General features: G+C 45.6%; 2 non-coding genes and 2 pseudogenes across 2 annotated transcripts; all 4 read left to right on the forward strand.

Moving 5' to 3' along the window:
• The first annotated feature begins 9,404 nt into the window (after positions 1-9,404).
• LOC121505096 lies at positions 9,405-9,575 on the forward strand (annotated as a pseudogene).
• Positions 9,576-10,072: 497 nt separating this feature from the next.
• Positions 10,073-10,239, forward strand: LOC121505093. Its single transcript, XR_005991521.1, has one exon. It is a non-coding gene; the product is annotated as a U1 spliceosomal RNA (small nuclear RNA).
• Positions 10,240-16,183: 5,944 nt separating this feature from the next.
• LOC121505091 lies at positions 16,184-16,360 on the forward strand (annotated as a pseudogene).
• Positions 16,361-16,859: 499 nt separating this feature from the next.
• Positions 16,860-17,026, forward strand: LOC121505083. Its single transcript, XR_005991516.1, has one exon. It is a non-coding gene; the product is annotated as a U1 spliceosomal RNA (small nuclear RNA).
• Positions 17,027-19,447: the final 2,421 nt, after the last annotated feature.

Raw genomic sequence — 19,447 nt, forward strand, 5'->3', positions numbered from 1 at the left:
CCTTCTTTTCAACCATGGGCTTTCTCTCTGCTGGGCTGTGAGTACAGACCTCAGCTCTTTCAGATGATAGATATGGACCTAGAACTGCACATTTCTTCAAGCTTTAAGCTCAGTCACATACCTGTAATGGTGAAATATGTTTGTGTTCTGCCAACACTCAGCCATGAAGTGTAGGGGCGTTCCATCTGCCTCGTGGCTAATCCCATTTCTCTGCTAATCTGATTAACAAACGCTCTAAAACTTGGTCTAAAGTCAGTTTTGTTGGAAGTATGAATAACTGAGCAGAGCTAGGAGGAAGGAGAATGGTGGGCTGTGATTTTTGTAGCTGTTATGGTTCAAACCAGGCTTAAGAAAGGGCAGCACGGCCTTTGGGAGTCTGAGCTGGATAAAGGAGTAGATGTGTGCCTAAACATTACCTGACATCAGCTCCTCCTCCAACACAACCCTGAGAAAGACCGAGTCCCTCCTGCTGTCCCGCCTACAGCCTTAAACTTAATCCTCACATCCCTCTCTTAGGCCAATAATCGTCATCTGGGCTCAGCTCCCTTCCTGGTCATTGACCCATACCAGAGTCGCTGTGTTGTCCCCCCATCTGTCACCCAACAGTGCCTCCCAGTGGTAGAATCTATGTAGAGGAGAGGCTCAGGTCAGAGACGTTTCTTCTCAGTGGGACCTGACACCTTTGTGTGTGTGTGTGTGTGTGTGTGTGTGTGTGTGTGTGTGTGTGTGTTTAATCCCACTTATTTAAAGAGGGAGGGTGACAATGTTGGAAAGAAAATGCTTAACCCACATTTGGTTTATCAAACAAACACTGTTGCCATTTTTCATCTTATCATTTTTAATATAAAATGCTTTGACCTTGTAAAAAGGTTTTATTTATATTTTCTGCTTATACTAAAGGCTTTCACATAAAAGGTTGACATGAAAATTATTTTGTGCCTGCAATTCAGATTTTCATAGGCAAATAATAATAATAATAATAATAATAATAATAATAATAATAAAATAATAGAATTGTTAATAAATAATAAAAATAAAATAAAATAATAATAATAATAATAATATTAATAATAATAATAATAATATAATTAATAAAAATAATAATAATACTATAATAAAATAATGATAATAAAAATTAATGATGATGACAATAAAAAATAACAACTATAAGAAGAATTATAAAAACTATTATAACTATTATTATAAAATAATAAAATAATAATAAATACAATAATTTTAATATTAATATTAATATTAATTATATGATCATCATCATCATCATAACAATAATAAATTAATAAAAAATAATAATGATAAAATAATAATAATAATAAATATAATAATAATTATTATTATTATAATAATGATATAATATTAATAATAATAATAATAATAATAATAATAATAAAATTAATGATGATGACAATAAAAAATAACAACAACGATAATAATACTAATTTTAGTAATAATAATAATTATTATTACTAATTGATAATAATAATAATTAGTATTGTTAATAATAATAATAATAATTATTATTATTAATAATAATATTAATAATAATAACAATAATAACTATTATTTTTACTATTATTATTTGAAATAATAATAATTATGGTAAAATAACAATGATAATACAATAATAATAATAATAAATACAATAATAATAATAATAATAAATATAATAATAATAATAACAACAACAACAACAATAATAATAATAACAATAATGATAATAATAACAATTATACAATTCAAATTAAATAAAATCAAAAAATAAAAATCATAGCTTAAATTACTATTTGTTAACATGTGTCTGAATGTTTCCATCTAGAATATGACAAATTTCCTATCTTGTGTCACTCTGACGTTTCAAGCACAAGCTTGAAAATCACAGAATCACAAATTTACCTTTTTTCAGGTGCAGTCTTATAAAAATACCAAATCTTTATCAATATACAGAATCTCAATGAGGAAATGCATACAAACATCAGAATTACAGTATCTCTGAATGAAGACAAGTGTTATAGTGGTGTGGTGGACCCAGAGGGCAGACCAGAGTGTGCAAAGGTTTAACAGATTTATTGGTTAATGTGCAGTTAAGGAGGGGGAATCCACAGGTCCAGGGGGGTGAGGAGATCCACAGGAGGAGTGAGAGTGAGAGTGAGGCTTCTCGAGAGGGTGCTGGGTTTGGGCTGGTGTGAGGCGAGGAGGGAGGCACTGGAAAAAAGAGACACAACAAATGGTCAAAAACGAGCTCACAAAAAGCACAAGAGAATCTTTCAATATTGCAACGAGTGTCACTGGTAGTTGGAGAGGAGCCGTTGTACCGCTGTAGGTAGCAAACAATACTCTGGCGCTGAGGCATCAGTCTGCTGCAGTGAAGTAGTGAGCTTGATTGAAGATCAGCAGCAGGTGTGGTCAATCAGCCTCAGCGCCAAGCTTGTCTTTTAAACAAGTCGGGGGGTCTCCAAGGAAAAATGGTTGGGAACCATTGCTTTAAATGATCCATGGACCACTGTGACAACAGACTGTACTGAGATGAACTGCTCTGTGATTTTAGATTGTGGCAAACTGTGATGAGGAGTGGCTCATAGATAAGTTGAATGAGTTCAAAGACCCTGTAAAGTGAAATCCCAAATTTTTGTGGGGGGTTAATGCTGCAAACTACCTGTGTCCTGAGGGGGCGTGGCTCATTCAACAGACACACCCACACCACCCTGGAGCAGATTTTACAGCCTCATTTTTCATGATTTAAACTTTATTTATAAACTTGGAGATGCTTCTGAAATTTGACCTGGGGGTTCATAACACAGTGATTTATCATACAACATACAACAAACCTAAATACAGACTTATTTTGATTTTATACAGGGTTTTTTTTACAGGGTTTCTTACTCCTACAGTAAGCATGAGCAGTTACCTTTTATCTAGAACCACAGATAAAGATGTATACAGGCAGGGTAGTCTGCAGCATTAACCCCCTCACTCATGGTGTCATACTTGGAAAAATATTTTCCCCTAAAAACATGAACCAGTAAACAAAACATGCAGAACTATAACTTTGCAATGAAACATGAACATTATAGAACGGTACAAAAGTACAAGACTGAATTCCTTTGCACAAAATGAACCAGAAGTCCCTGCTCCAGGTGGCTGCTTCCTTCCACAACAGTGTAGTGTTAGAGGGGCGGGGTCATTCTCTACTGTGGGCTCATGACATCGTGAGCCCACATATTGGCCCCGCCCACATGAAACCAAGCCAGGAAAGAGATGAAATGGCCTAAATCCAGAATTCAGTCTCATGTAGATCTCAGAGTTTTCACATGTTTACAGCAACCAGATTCCAACATTTCTAGAGTGTTAAGACAAAAACTTTGGATTTCACTTTACAGGGTCTTTAAATTTCAAACCAGATGACATTAATTGCATTGTAACTTTGCCACAGAACAAAGGTTTTGACGTAAGCTCCTGCTCGGCTGTCCTTTTGAAAGAGTTTTGGACTCGTTTTGAAAATGCCCGAACCCAGTTCTCTGATGGATAATGCTGACAAAGTAGCATTCATCATCAGGATGTTCAATGAAACTGTTAATGCAGATGCCATCTGTACATGGCTGGATAGATACTGCACGGTTAAAGGCCAGGCTATGAAAGTGAGAGATGAAGACAGCATCTGGAACTTCGCCTGGAGGGTCCCCATCCTAAAATGGCAGGACCCCCAGTGCTTCCAGGGCCTGAAGCATCTCCCACCAATAATAGTCCTGGAAAACAACCGAGGCGACATCCATGACCAAGGACAGCCAAAGCTCTGCCGCAAGTGTGGCGAGCATGGGCACCTTACAGAAGCTGCCCCTCCAATCAGTGAGGGTGCAGGGTAGGTTGAAGGCGGAGCTAGCTCTCACCTAGGCCTTTCAGACCGGCAGGGCTCCATGCCGGTTCTGGTTCCTGAACCTAATTTTGAACGGGCCGGTGCGTTCAAACCGGAAAAAAACTGTTCGGAACCTGAAAAGTTGGTCCTCAGCTGGAACCAAAAAATATTGGTTCTTTCTTGGGAATTCAAGGTGGAGAGAAGAACCAGGAAGAGGAAGTTATATTCTGAACCTGTGGAAGAGAGATTGAAGTCAGAGTTAATTTAACTCCCATAGTGTGAGTTTATACGATTGTCACAGGCTCTGATTTCAAATAAGACTTTGAAAAGTGTTCATATTTTAACACTCATAGTGTTGTTCTTGTTTTTTTTTTTACACATTTAAGCGTACTTAACACAAAATAAAATGTGTTACTTTCAGAAATTTACAGCTTCAATTTTTGACACAAATGCACTCTACATGATGATATTTCCATTTCACAGCAAACACCTGTGCAGAGTCAGGTTTCTTATGACTAACTTTGATAGAGAGACAAGCACAGAGTTAATACAACAAGCTGCAACCTAACTTCAAGCTACAGTATAGACTTATGCCTTGCCACATCCAGAAGCTGAACGATGTAGTGGACCACTTCACTCATGGTGCAGAAGTGTTTATCATCAAAAACAACCGTTCACCAGAAACAAAGCTAAGAAATCCCAGCAATGATCGCTGTACAACACACAACATCTTAACACAACTTCACACATCTTAAACACATCGAAACACTGCCATGGAGCATGCTGGGAAAACTCAATCCCCCTAACTTGAAACTGCAGTGGGCAGGGCTTAGATCAGTTGACTCTCTACAGAGCTGAATTAACACTAAATGGATCAACACCGTCAAATAAGTCCAACACTGAAGGCCATGTAATTCTGAATGTAGTTAAAATTACACTTTGGGGGTTAAAATCAACTCTGAAATGTCTAACACTAAAAATTCAACACTCCAGTTTTTGCTGTGTAGGTTCACCAGAATGCTAGCAATTAATCAATAAACTCCAGAAACTGAGGAAGGAAATCCAGGATGACAATAAAAACTTAAGAATGAGTGGAGCTGGGCATGGTGATGTATGTCTATCATGTCCTCCCACTTTGGTTCCGTTTACACTGGTGTGAACACGGGCTGGTTCACCAGGGAGCACCAAGGTTCTGAGACTCCAGAATGGAACCAGAGCCAGAACCAGAACCATGTCTATCTGAAAACACCTTGATAGTGTCAGTGATGATGCCCCCCTCCCCCCGGCCCAGCAGGCTAAGAGGCCTTTATCTGAAGAAGAGGGGAAGAGCTGGGACCTTCTCAGACAGTTCATCTGTGGAGGAGCCCAGAGTCTTCCCCTCCGATTCCCCCAATGAGGTCTCTTTTCTCAACATTGTTCTCCAATCAACCCCGAGGGACAACAAAGCCTTCAACGCGAGGATGCAGGAGAAACCACAGCCTCGAGCCCGAAGGGGGAATAAGGCTCCAACTCCTCACCCCTCCTTCGTAGGGGTGAAGGAGGAGCTTAATTCACAGGAGATCTGAAACCTGCCCGTTTTTAACCTCCTTTTAACAGCTCTAACTCGTTGGTTTTAGTCTTTTAAAATGTCTTACCTGTTGTTTTTAACCATACTTATGACTCTCACCTTCTCGACCATCAATGTGAGAAGTCGCAAGTTAGAGCCCAAAGTGTTTTAACCTTTTTAAGCTCTCTGAAATCAGATGTGTTTTTATTACAAGAATGCTGCATACCGTTTTTAAAGAGCTATAGGAGGTGGGAGGAACTATGGCCTCATGCGTCAGTATGGAGTGGCTCCAATGAGAACAAAAATGATGGAGTGGCCATTTTAATCAACAACCCTCTTATTGTGGTGAAGGGCAGCACTGTGGTGAGAAACGGTAGGGCACTTTTAACACATCTGACTTTTATGGGCACAGATTTGAAACTTGTAAATATTTATGGTTTTAACGACAAGAACGACAGGTATGACCTTTTAGAAGACTTGCAGTCCCACATGCTAGGTAGGGAACCTTTAGTGTTAGGAGGGGATTTTAACTGCATTTTAAGTAAAAATGACAGGAGAGGAGCTGGAGAAACTTTGAAAGTAGACAAAACATCAGTTTTATTTGGGGCTCTATGCAGAGATTTTAAATTAGTGGACTGTTTTAAAGCCATGCATCCCAGAGAGGAGGGCTTCACCTGGTTCAGTGGTGACAGCACCAGAGCCTCTCGCATAGACTACATTTTATCAAGGAACTGCCCACCAACTGATGCTAGAGTTACTCCTGTCTTCTTCTCTGACCACGCCATGCTCTCCTGCACCCTTTCACTCTCTTCTGGTGTGACTGTAGGGAAGGGTCTGTGGAAACTCAACTGCTCCCTTTTAGAGGATAGGGAGATAGTTAGGGACTACCGGGAGCAGTACACAGAGTGGCAGACCCTTCAAGACTCATACGATTCACGGGCACACTGGTGGGAAATGGTGAAGGGAAGGACCCGGACGTTCTTTAGGAAGGTAGGTAAGAAGAAGAAAGATAGGGACGACAGACGCATGTTGGGACTGCAAAAAAGACTCCAGAGATATTTTCTTTTAAATCAACAAGGATTTGATTTTAATGAGGACATTAGAGCAGTGAAACAGGAGGTGTCAGTTTTAGCAGAGATTAAAAGCAAAGGTGTTATTTTAAGGAGTAGGGTTAGAGAAATAGAAGAGGGAGAGAAGTGCACCAGATACTTTTTTAAACAGATTTTAGATCAAGATAAAACTATTTCTAAACTACAAAGAGACAATCAGTGCACAGCAGAAACGACAGATGAAATCATAGAAACCATTGAATGTTTCTATGAAAAGCTCTACAAAGACAAATCCATAAATAACACCACCATGAATGAAGTTTTAGAGTTCATTGAAAACAAAATTACAGACAGCGTGCTTTTATCCCAAGATTTTAACCTTCTGGAGTTAAATAAATGTTTAAAGTCTTTTAAGAAAGGGAAGTCCCCAGGACCTGACGGACTCCCCCTAGAATTTTATTTAACTTTTTGGGATATTTTAGCACCAGACCTACTTGTTGTTTTTAGTGACTTGGAAAAACTGGAGCGACTCCCTGACAGTTTTAGAAGAGGGATAGTGACTCTACTTTTTAAAGACAAAGACAAGACGGATCTGAAAAACTGGAGACCTATCACCCTTTTAAATGTGGACTGCAAACTTTTTAGTAAGATTTTAGCCACACGGATGACCGTGTTTTTAGATGGGCTGATCCACCCGGATCAAGCCTGTGCCATCCCGGGGAGGAAGATCACGGACAGCCTCCTGCTGATCAGAGACACCATCTGTTATGCGAGAGACAGAAACATTAGGCTGGTAGTCCTAAATTTAGACTTTGAGAAAGCTTTTGATCGGGTCTCGCACCAGTACCTGTTCCAGGTACTGCAAAAAATGGGCTTTCCTGACAGGTTTATAGCTTGGGTGGGACTGCTGTACCGGGATATCAGCAGCAAATTTCTTGTTAATGGGCACCTGACAAAAGCAGTGAATATCAACTGCGGCGTCCGTCAGGGTTGTCCGTTATCTGCCCTCCTCTATGTGCTCTGTATTGAACCACTGGCACAGATCTTGAGAAGGGACCAATGGATCAACGGGGTGGGAATACCAGGGAGTGGGGGACTGACCAGTAAGTGCTTTATCTACATGGACGACATCAACCTTTTATGTACCGACCTTTTATCTGTCAACAGGACACTGGACTTGACTGACTGGTTCGGACTGGCCTCTGGGTCTAAATTAAACAGACACAAGACCCAAGCCCAATTTTACGGACCATGGACGGCGACTGAACAGACCGGACTTCCTCTGACAGTGACCCAGACAGACATTAAGATACTGGGGGTCAAATTTGACAAGGATGGGGGAGGGAGGACTAATTGGCCAGACAAGGTTGGGAAGGTCAGACAGAGACTTGGGCACTGGCGACTACGACGACTGACGATGGAGGGAAAGGTTTTAATCATCAAATCAGTGATTTTACCCTTGCTTTTATTGATCAGTTGTGTTTTTATCCCACCAAGAAATGTGCTTTTAGACCTGGAACGTGCCATTTTCTACTTTTTATGGGAGTCCAAATGGGAACATCTGAGGAGGGACATCATGAAGCGGCCAAAGGAGAAGGGAGGGAAAGGCGTTCCCGACCTGTTTTTATTCCTGGGAGGAGGATACACCGCCCTCAATATAAGAGCTGCCACGGCCCCATCCAGAAACCCCAAGACGGCGGCCATGGCCCGGTTCTGGATGGGATCCTACCTCAGGAGGCTGAAGTTCCTACCCAGTGATCTTAAAGTGCCAGTGTCTTTTAATCTACCCCCTGCTTATGGTTTTATCCAGAAGTTTTTAAAGCATTTTAACCTTGAAAAGGAGGAGTTGCATGTTTTATCTAACCACCGTTTTATCACCTCTGTTGTGCAGGAGCGGGAACCAGTGAGCCCAGTGCGGGGGCTTGCACTAGGCGAGCCCACCCAAGTTTGGCGGAACGTGAACCATCCTGTCCTCCCGAACCGACTCCGGGACCTGTCGTGGATGGTGGCTCACGAGATTCTCCCGGTCAGGTCCGTTATGCACTCCCGGGGCATGTCGGCGTCCTCAATCTGCCCCCGGCCGGGTTGTGGCGCGCCTGAGTCGGTGAGGCATCTGCTCTGGGAGTGCAGCGCTGCCGTAGAACAGTGGGCACTGGCCAGCTCCTTGCAATTCTCGTGCTTACCAGCGGGGGAGGCCCTCACAGCACAGCTAGTGCTGTATGGAGTGAGCCCGACCCAACCACCATCTGGGGCCTTCGCACGGCAGTGGCTCACTCTCGCCGCCATCAAAGACGCCACCTGGGCCTCCAGAAACCTGCTGGTAAGGAAGCACACGCAGATCCCCCCCGTGGCTGTGATCCGGATGGCAGCAGCGACGGTTAGAACAGCCGTCGCTGCAGGCGGCGGGCCCTAGGACACAGTCACAAAGAAGAATCGCCACTGTGCCCATTCGGATGAAGGAGCTGGAGCCACACGTGGAAAGTTCGAGGATGCAAACGGCCTGGCCCTCCGGGAGAGGCAGGTGGGCAGGAGCAGCAGGGGAGGATCTCCTCTGTGCACCAAGACAGGCTCCCGAGAGACCACATCGGTTCGGGGGGACAGGCTGAGTTGGTCTTAGTAGGGGCTCACTGCGCTCCTGTACAACAGTGGACAATTTAAAGACTGTTTTTAATTCATGCACTCATTTTAAAATGCTTTTAATGTAGGAAAAATTTCGAATGGATTTTATGTCTGGATGCTACCAACCTGAAAATGTGGTTTGATGTCAGAGGGGTTTGAATACAACTGGCTTCAAGTGGTGTTTAATTATTGAATGTCTCCTTTTTTTGTGCATCGTTCATTGTACAAAAAACAACAAACATTGTAATTAACATCTACAGAACAGACTGAAGACATGAAAACACAAATGGCATGTAAGATGACATAAGAAATCTGTGACAATAAACTTTTTTCGAAAGAAAAAAAATCTGTTCTTATCAGTTTAATATCTGATACGTCCCCTACCCGGGGACAACCTATTAAAGTGATTTTAGAACCAGGGAGATGGAAGAGGGCTTGCTCCCACTCCACGCATCGACCTGGTATTGCAGTACCTCGGAGCGGTGCACTTCTCTGTTCACGTGTTGAAAGCAATGCCGTCAACAGGCCTGCAGGGGTCTAGCCCTTTTATCTGTCTGGCTCAACTTAGTGCTTTCTTCTCTCTGCCGCCCTGGACGCATGCACTGCCTAGCTCCAGCGCATGCCAATCTTGCTCTGGACCAGCAGAGAAATGCTGAAGAACATGCCAATCCTGCTGGAGAGCAGCTGAAACATGCTGGAGAACATGCCAATCCTGCTGGAGAACAGCACAAACATGCCCCCGGAAAGTGACAAACCTGCAACGGTCAGCAAAACAGGAAGGAAGATGAGGGAGCGTCACCTGGGAAGTTGACTAGCAGCTGTGTTTTCTCTTTGTGCAGGATTCCCAGCCTTGATGGGGCCACTTTATCTTGGATCATTGTGACAAAGTGAAGAAAAAGCTTGCCCCAGGTGCTCCCTCTGAACTGGGGCACCGCAAGCCAGGGAGACGTGGCGGCCAGAGCGCAGGCCTGGTGTGAGCGCAGGTCAGGCATACTTACCTGGCAGGGGGCGACACCATGATCAGGAAGGTGGTTCCCCCATGGCGAGGCCTGGCCATTGCACTCCGGTCTTGGGCTGACCCGTGCGAATTCCCCACATGCGGGAATCTCGACTGCGTAATTTCTGGTAGTGGGGGACTGCGTCCGCGCTCTCCCCTGACCTCTTTGTCCAAAACAGCAACCACGTTGAACCAGGCTGTGTGCGGCATCCTAAAACCTGCCTGTAGGTCACTCCGCATTTGGTGGGCAAGCTAGGCCAACGTTCTGCTCGGAAGCTCAGGATTCGGGGACCTTCATGTGCAACATGCGCTCTGCTCTGAGGACCTGGAGTGTCAGCAGAATCCCACTCGTGAACGTGGACTCTGATGGGAACATTTTCTACGTCACAGGACAATGGCTGGCTGGCTGGCTGGCTGGCTGGCTGGCTGGCTGGCCGATCCCCGGCTGAGGGGGCCAGGTGGCAGCAGCCTGTCCCGGCCTCCGGCCCCACAGCGGCATCGCTTCTCGGCCTTTTGGCTAAGACAGCGGTCGCCTCCGTGAGCTATTGGAGACCTTGTCATTGTGGCAGTGTCCCAAATAGTGTTGGAGGTATATTCATGTCTTAAGTGAAGCCTTGTTCAACTTCTTACAGTTGTTCAGCTTTTCACTTGGGAGTACATTCGGTCCCAGGGGTTGGCTCATCGGCTCTCTGTTGGTTTTTACACCTTGACCGGGCAACATAAAATAAGGTAAGCATATTTTAACCAGTTTATTAGCTGTTTTTTACTCTGTTTTAATTATTTATTGGTAGGTTTTTTAGGGTTCAAGCCCGTGGTGCCTCCACCATGTCGGCTGCCAATGCCGGTATGCGGAGGCACCACAGTGTGAGATTCACCTTTCTGGAGAAAGATGGGCATCTCATCCATATGTCCAGATTAGACTTTTCCAGAAAGCTGATACAGAAAGCTCTGAACTTCAAACCGGATGACATTAATTGCATTGTAACTTTACCACTGAACAAAGGTTTTGACGTAAGCTTCCGCTCGGCTGTCCTTTTGAAAGAGTTTTGGACTCGTTTGGAAAATGCCCGAACCCAGTTCTCTGCATTTAACGTGGAAAAGCTGACTGATAATGCTGCCAAAGTAGTCATTGTCAGGATGTTCAATGAAACTGTTAATGCAGATGACATTTGTATGTGGCTGGGTAGATATTGCACAGTTAAAGGCCAGGCTATGAAGGTGAGGGATGAAGATGGCATCTGGAACTGCGCCTGGAGGGTCCCCATTCTACAATGGCAGGACCCCCAGTGCTTCCAGGGCCTGAAACATCTCCCACCGATGATAGTCCTGGGCAACAACCGTGGCTACATTCATTATCAAGGACAGCCGAAGCTCTGCCGCAAGTGCGGTGAGCACGGGCACCTTGCAGAAGCGTGTCAGAAAACAATTTGTGGAAAGTGTAGAGAAATTGGTCATACTTTTGAAGAATGTACCAATGGCAGAAGGTGCAATCTCTGTGGAGAGACAACCCATCTCTTCAGAGACTGTCCAAAGTCTTTTGCCAACAAACTGAGAGCTACAAAGCAAAGTGAAAAAGTTGTCACCATGGAAAAAGAAATGGTTATGGAGGAAATGTTTGTTGAACAAGTTGAGGAGCCTGAGCCAGAAAGTTTGAATCTCCCTCCAAATCCTGTGGTTGGAGGAGAGGAGTCAGGTGAGGAGGGAGAGGGGGAGGGACCTGCAGCTGCCACTCCTATCAGTGAGGGTGCTGGGCAGGTAGGAGGTGGAGCTAGCTCTCACTCTGAGAGTGAACCATCTCTAGAGAGTGAGAGTGTTAGTGATGATGCCCCCTCCCCGGCCCAGCAGGCTAAGAGGCCTTTATCTGAATCGTCCTCTGAGTCCCCAGCGGTCTCAGAGAAGAGGGGAAGAGCTGGGACCTTCTCAGACAGTTCATCTGTGGAGGAGCCCAGAGTCTTCCCCTCCGATTCCCCCAATGAGGTCTCTTTTCTCAACATTGTTCTCAAATCACCCCCCAGGGACAACAAAGCCTACAACGCGAGGATGCAGGAGAAACCACAGCCTCGAGCCGAGGGGGAATAAGGCTCAACTCCTCACCCTCCTTCGTAGGGGGTGAAGGAGGAGCTTAATTCACAGGAGATCTGAAACCTGCCCGTTTTTAACCTCCTTTAACAGCTCTAACTTGTTGGTTTTAGTCTTTTAAAATGTCTTACCTGTTGTTTTTAACCATACTTATGACTCTCACCTTCTGACCATCAATGTGAGAAGGAAGCAGAGCCCAAAGTGTTTTAACCTTTTAAGCTCTCTGAAATCAGATGTGTTTTATATTACAAGAATGCTGCATACCGTTTTTAAAGAGCTATAGGAGGTGGGAGGAACTATGGCCTCATGCGTCAGTATGGAGTGGCTCCAATGAGAACAAAAATGATGGAGTGGCCATTTTAATCAACAACCCTCTTATTGTGGTGAAGGGCAGCACTGTGGTGAGAAACGGTAGGGCACTTTTAACACATCTGACTTTTATGGGCACAGATTTGAAACTTGTAAATATTTATGGTTTTAACGACAAGAACGACAGGTATGACCTTTTAGAAGACTTGCAGTCCCACATGCTAGGTAGGGAACCTTTAGTGTTAGGAGGGGATTTTAACTGCATTTTAAGTAAAAATGACAGGAGAGGAGCTGGAGAAACTTTGAAAGTAGACAAAACATCAGTTTTATTTGGGGCTCTATGCAGAGATTTTAAATTAGTGGACTGTTTTAAAGCCATGCATCCCAGAGAGGAGGGCTTCACCTGGTTCAGTGGTGACAGCACCAGAGCCTCTCGCATAGACTACATTTTATCAAGGAACTGCCCACCAACTGATGCTAGAGTTACTCCTGTCTTCTTCTCTGACCACGCCATGCTCTCCTGCACCCTTTCACTCTCTTCTGGTGTGACTGTAGGGAAGGGTCTGTGGAAACTCAACTGCTCCCTTTTAGAGGATAGGGAGATAGTTAGGGACTACCGGGAGCAGTACACAGAGTGGCAGACCCTTCAAGACTCATACGATTCACGGGCACACTGGTGGGAAATGGTGAAGGAAGGACCCGGACGTTCTTTAGGAAGGTAGGTAAGAAGAAGAAAGATAGGGACGACAGACGCATGTTGGGACTGCAAAAAAGACTCCAGAGATATTTTCTTTTAAATCAACAAGGATTTGATTTTAATGAGGACATTAGAGCAGTGAAACAGGAGTTGTCAGTTTTAGCAGAGATTAAAAGCAAAGGTGTTATTTTAAGGAGTAGGGTTAGAGAAATAGAAGAGGGAGAGAAGTGCACCAGATACTTTTTTAAACAGATTTTAGATCAAGATAAAACTATTTCTAAACTACAAAGAGACAATCAGTGCACAGCAGAAACGACAGATGAAATCATAGAAACCATTGAATGTTTCTATGAAAAGCTCTACAAAGACAAATCCATAAATAACACCACCATGAATGAAGTTTTAGAGTTCATTGAAAACAAAATTACAGACAGCGTGCTTTTATCCCAAGATTTTAACCTTCTGGAGTTAAATAAATGTTTAAAGTCTTTTAAGAAAGGGAAGTCCCCAGGACCTGACGGACTCCCCCTAGAATTTTATTTAACTTTTTGGGATATTTTAGCACCAGACCTACTTGTTGTTTTTAGTGACTTGGAAAAACTGGAGCGACTCCCTGACAGTTTTAGAAGAGGGATAGTGACTCTACTTTTTAAAGACAAAGACAAGACGGATCTGAAAAACTGGAGACCTATCACCCTTTTAAATGTGGACTGCAAACTTTTTAGTAAGATTTTAGCCACACGGATGACCGTGTTTTTAGATGGGCTGATCCACCCGGATCAAGCCTGTGCCATCCCGGGGAGGAAGATCACGGACAGCCTCCTGCTGATCAGAGACACCATCTGTTATGCGAGAGACAGAAACATTAGGCTGGTAGTCCTAAATTTAGACTTTGAGAAAGCTTTTGATCGGGTCTCGCACCAGTACCTGTTCCAGGTACTGCAAAAAATGGGCTTTCCTGACAGGTTTATAGCTTGGGTGGGACTGCTGTACCGGGATATCAGCAGCAAATTTCTTGTTAATGGGCACCTGACAAAAGCAGTGAATATCAACTGCGGCGTCCGTCAGGGTTGTCCGTTATCTGCCCTCCTCTATGTGCTCTGTATTGAACCACTGGCACAGATCTTGAGAAGGGACCAATGGATCAACGGGGTGGGAATACCAGGCAGTGGGGGACTGACCAGTAAGTGCTTTATCTACATGGACGACATCAACCTTTTATGTACCGACCTTTTATCTGTCAACAGGACACTGGACTTGACTGACTGGTTCGGACTGGCCTCTGGGTCTAAATTAAACAGACACAAGACCCAAGCCCAATTTTACGGACCATGGACGGCGACTGAACAGACCGGACTTCCTCTGACAGTGACCCAGACAGACATTAAGATACTGGGGGTCAAATTTGACAAGGATGGGGGAGGGAGGACTAATTGGCCAGACAAGGTTGGGAAGGTCAGACAGAGACTTGGGCACTGGCGACTACGACGACTGACGATGGAGGGAAAGGTTTTAATCATCAAATCAGTGATTTTACCCTTGCTTTTATTGATCAGTTGTGTTTTTATCCCACCAAGAAATGTGCTTTTAGACCTGGAACGTGCCATTTTCTACTTTTTATGGGAGTCCAAATGGGAACATCTGAGGAGGGACATCATGAAGCGGCCAAAGGAGAAGGGAGGGAAAGGCGTTCCCGACCTGTTTTTATTCCTGGGAGGAGGATACACCGCCCTCAATATAAGAGCTGCCACGGCCCCATCCAGAAACCCCAAGACGGCGGCCATGGCCCGGTTCTGGATGGGATCCTACCTCAGGAGGCTGAAGTTCCTACCCAGTGATCTTAAAGTGCCAGTGTCTTTTAATCTACCCCCTGCTTATGGTTTTATCCAGAAGTTTTTAAAGCATTTTAACCTTGAAAAGGAGGAGTTGCATGTTTTATCTAACCACCGTTTTATCACCTCTGTTGTGCAGGAGCGGGAACCAGTGAGCCCAGTGCGGGGGCTTGCACTAGGCGAGCCCACCCAAGTTTGGCGGAACGTGAACCATCCTGTCCTCCCGAACCGACTCCGGGACCTGTCGTGGATGGTGGCTCACGAGATTCTCCCGGTCAGGTCCGTTATGCACTCCCGGGGCATGTCGGCGTCCTCAATCTGCCCCCGGCCGGGTTGTGGCGCGCCTGAGTCGGTGAGGCATCTGCTCTGGGAGTGCAGCGCTGCCGTAGAACAGTGGGCACTGGCCAGCTCCTTGCAATTCTCGTGCTTACCAGCCGGGAGGCCTCACAGCACAGCTAGTGCTGTATGGAGTGAGCCCGACCCAACCACCATCTGGGGCCTTCGCACGGCAGTGGCTCACTCTCGCCGCCATCAAAGACGCCACCTGGGCCTCCAGAAACCTGCTGGTAAGGAAGCACACGCAGATCCCCCCCGTGGCTGTGATCCGGATGGCAGCAGCGACGGTTAGAACAGCCGTCGCTGCAGGCGGCGGGCCCTAGGACACAGTCACAAAGAAGAATCGCCACTGTGCCCATTCGGATGAAGGAGCTGGAGCCACACGTGGAAAGTTCGAGGATGCAAACGGCCTGGCCCTCCGGGAGAGGCAGGTGGGCAGGAGCAGCAGGGGAGGATCTCCTCTGTGCACCAAGACAGGCTCCCGAGAGACCACATCGGTTCGGGGGGACAGGCTGAGTTGGTCTTAGTAGGGGCTCACTGCGCTCCTGTACAACAGTGGACAATTTAAAGACTGTTTTTAATTCATGCACTCATTTTAAAATGCTTTTAATGTAGGAAAAATTTCGAATGGATTTTATGTCTGGATGCTACCAACCTGAAAATGTGGTTTGATGTCAGAGGGGTTTGAATACAACTGGCTTCAAGTGGTGTTTAATTATTGAATGTCTCCTTTTTTTGTGCATCGTTCATTGTACAAAAAACAACAAACATTGTAATTAACATCTACAGAACAGACTGAAGACATGAAAACACAAATGGCATGTAAGATGACATAAGAAATCTGTGACAATAAACTTTTTTCGAAAGAAAAAAAATCTGTTCTTATCAGTTTAATATCTGATACGTCCCCTACCCGGGGACCACATATTAAATTGATTTTTGAACCTGGGAGATGGAAGAGGGGCTTGCTCCGTCCACTCCACGCATCGACCTGGTATTGCAGTACCTCCGGGAGCGGTGCACTTCTCTGTTCACGTGTTGAAAGCAATGCCGTCAACAGGCCTGCAGGGGTCTAGCCCTTTTATCTGTCTGGCTCAACTTAGTGCTTTCTTCTCTCTGCCGCCCTGGACGCATGCACTGCCTAGCTCCAGCGCATGCCAATCTTGCTCTGGACCAGCAGAGAAATGCTGAAGAACATGCCAATCCTGCTGGAGAGCAGCTGAAACATGCTGGAGAACATGCCAATCCTGCTGGAGAACAGCACAAACATGCCCCCGGAAAGTGACAAACCTGCAACGGTCAGCAAAACAGGAAGGAAGATGAGGGAGCGTCACCTGGGAAGTTGACTAGCAGCTGTGTTTTCTCTCTTTGTGCAGGATTCCCAGCCTTGATGGGGCCACTTTATCTTGGATCATTGTGACAAAGTGAAGAAAAAGCTTGCCCCAGGTGCTCCCTCTGAACTGGGGCACCGCAAGCCAGGGAGACGTGGCGGCCAGAGCGCAGGCCTGGTGTGAGCGCAGGTCAGGCATACTTACCTGGCAGGGGGCGACACCATGATCAGGAAGGTGGTTCCCCCATGGCGAGGCCTGGCCATTGCACTCCGGTCTTGGGCTGACCCGTGCGAATTCCCCACATGCGGGAATCTGGACTGCGTAATTTCTGGTAGTGGGGGACTGCGTCCGCGCTCTCCCCTGACCTCTTTGTCCAAAACAGGAACCACGTTGAACCAGGCTGTGTGCGGCATCCTAAAACCTGCCTGTAGGTCACTCCGCATTTGGTGGGCAAGCTAGGCCAACGTTCTGCTCGGAAGCTCAGGATTCGGGGACCTTCATGTGCAACATGCGCTCTGCTCTGAGGACCTGGAGTGTCAGCAGAATCCCACTCGTGAACGTGGACTCTGATGGGAACATTTTCTACGTCACAGGACAATGGCTGGCTGGCTGGCTGGCTGGCTGGCTGGCTGGCCGATCCCCGGCTGAGGGGGCCAGGTGGCAGCAGCCTGTCCCGGCCTCCGGCCCCACAGCGGCATCGCTTCTCGGCCTTTTGGCTAAGACAGCGGTCGCCTCCGTGAGCTATTGGAGACCTTGTCATTGTGGCAGTGTCCCAAATAGTGTTGGAGGTATATTCATGTCTTAAGTGAAGCCTTGTTCAACTTCTTACAGTTGTTCAGCTTTTCACTTGGGAGTACATTCGGTCCCAGGGGTTGGCTCATCGGCTCTCTGTTGGTTTTTACACCTTGACCGGGCAACATAAAATAAGGTAAGCATATTTTAACCAGTTTATTAGCTGTTTTTTACTCTGTTTTAATTATTTATTGGTAGGTAATTTAGGGTTAAAGCCCGTGGTGCCTCCACCATGTCGGCTGCCAATGCCGGTATGCGGAGGCACCACAGTGTGAGATTCACCTTTCTGGAGAAAGATGGGCATCTCATCCATATGTCCAGATTAGACTTTTCCAGAAAGCTGATACAGAAAGCTCTGAACTTCAAACCGGATGACATTAATTGCATTGTAACTTTACCACTGAACAAAGGTTTTGACGAAGCTTCCGCCGGCTGTCCTTTTGAAAGAGTTTTGGACTCGTTTGGAAAATGCCCGAACCCAGTTCTCTGCATTTAACGTGGAAAAGCTGACTGATAATGCTGCCAAAGTAGTCATTGTCAGGATGTTCAATGAAACTGTTAATGCAGATGACATTTGTATGTGGCTGGGTAGATATTGCACAGTTAAAGGCCAGGCTATGAAGGTGAGGGATGAAGATGGCATCTGGAACTGCGCCTGGAGGGTCCCCATTCTACAATGGCAGGACCCCCAGTGCTTCCAGGGCCTGAAACATCTCCCACCGATGATAGTCCTGGGCAACAACCGTGGCTACATTCATTATCAAGGACAGCCGAAGCTCTGCCGCAAGTGCGGTGAGCACGGGCACCTTGCAGAAGCGTGTCAGAAAACAATTTGTGGAAAGTGTAGAGAAATTGGTCATACTTTTGAAGAATGTACCAATGGCAGAAGGTGCAATCTCTGTGGAGAGACAACCCATCTCTTCAGAGACTGTCCAAAGTCTTTTGCCAACAAACTGAGAGCTACAAAGCAAAGTGAAAAAGTTGTCACCATGGAAAAAGAAATGGTTATGGAGGAAATGTTTGTTGAACAAGTTGAGGAGCCTGAGCCAGAAAGTTTGAATCTCCCTCCAAATCCTGTGGTTGGAGGAGAGGAGTCAGGTGAGGAGGGAGAGGGGGAGGGACCTGCAGCTGCCACTCCTATCAGTGAGGGTGCTGGGCAGGTAGGAGGTGGAGCTAGCTCTCACTCTGAGAGTGAACCATCTCTAGAGAGTGAGAGTGTTAGTGATGATGCCCCCCTCCCCCCGGCCCAGCAGGCTAAGAGGCCTTTATCTGAATCGTCCTCTGAGTCCCCAGCGGTCTCAGAGAAGAGGGGAAGAGCTGGGACCTTCTCAGACAGTTCATCTGTGGAGGAGCCCAGAGTCTTCCCCTCCGATTCCCCCAATGAGGTCTCTTTTCTCAACATTGTTCTCCAATCAACCCCAAGGGACAACAAAGCCTTCAACGCGAGGATGCAGGAGAAACCACAGCCTCGAGCCCGAAGGGGGAATAAGGCTCCAACTCCTCACCCCTCCTTCGTAGGGGTGAAGGAGGAGCTTAATTCACAGGAGATCTGAAACCTGCCCGTTTTTAACCTCCTTTTAACAGCTCTAACTTGTTGGTTTTAGTCTTTTAAAATGTCTTACCTGTTGTTTTTAACCATACTTATGACTCTCACCTTCTCGACCATCAATGTGAGAAGTGTGAAGTCGCAAGTTAGAGCCCAAAGTGTTTTAACCTTTTTAAGCTCTCTGAAATCAGATGTGTTTTTATTACAAGAATGCTGCATACCGTTTTTAAAGAGCTATAGGAGGTGGGAGGAACTATGGCCTCATGCGTCAGTATGGAGTGGCTCCAATGAGAACAAAAATGATGGAGTGGCCATTTTAATCAACAACCCTCTTATTGTGGTGAAGGGCAGCACTGTGGTGAGAAACGGTAGGGCACTTTTAACACATCTGACTTTTATGGGCACAGATTTGAAACTTGTAAATATTTATGGTTTTAACGACAAGA

The sequence above is a fragment of the Cheilinus undulatus genome, linkage group 22, assembly GCF_018320785.1.
Source record: "Cheilinus undulatus linkage group 22, ASM1832078v1, whole genome shotgun sequence".
Lineage (NCBI taxonomy): Eukaryota > Metazoa > Chordata > Actinopteri > Labriformes > Labridae > Cheilinus > Cheilinus undulatus.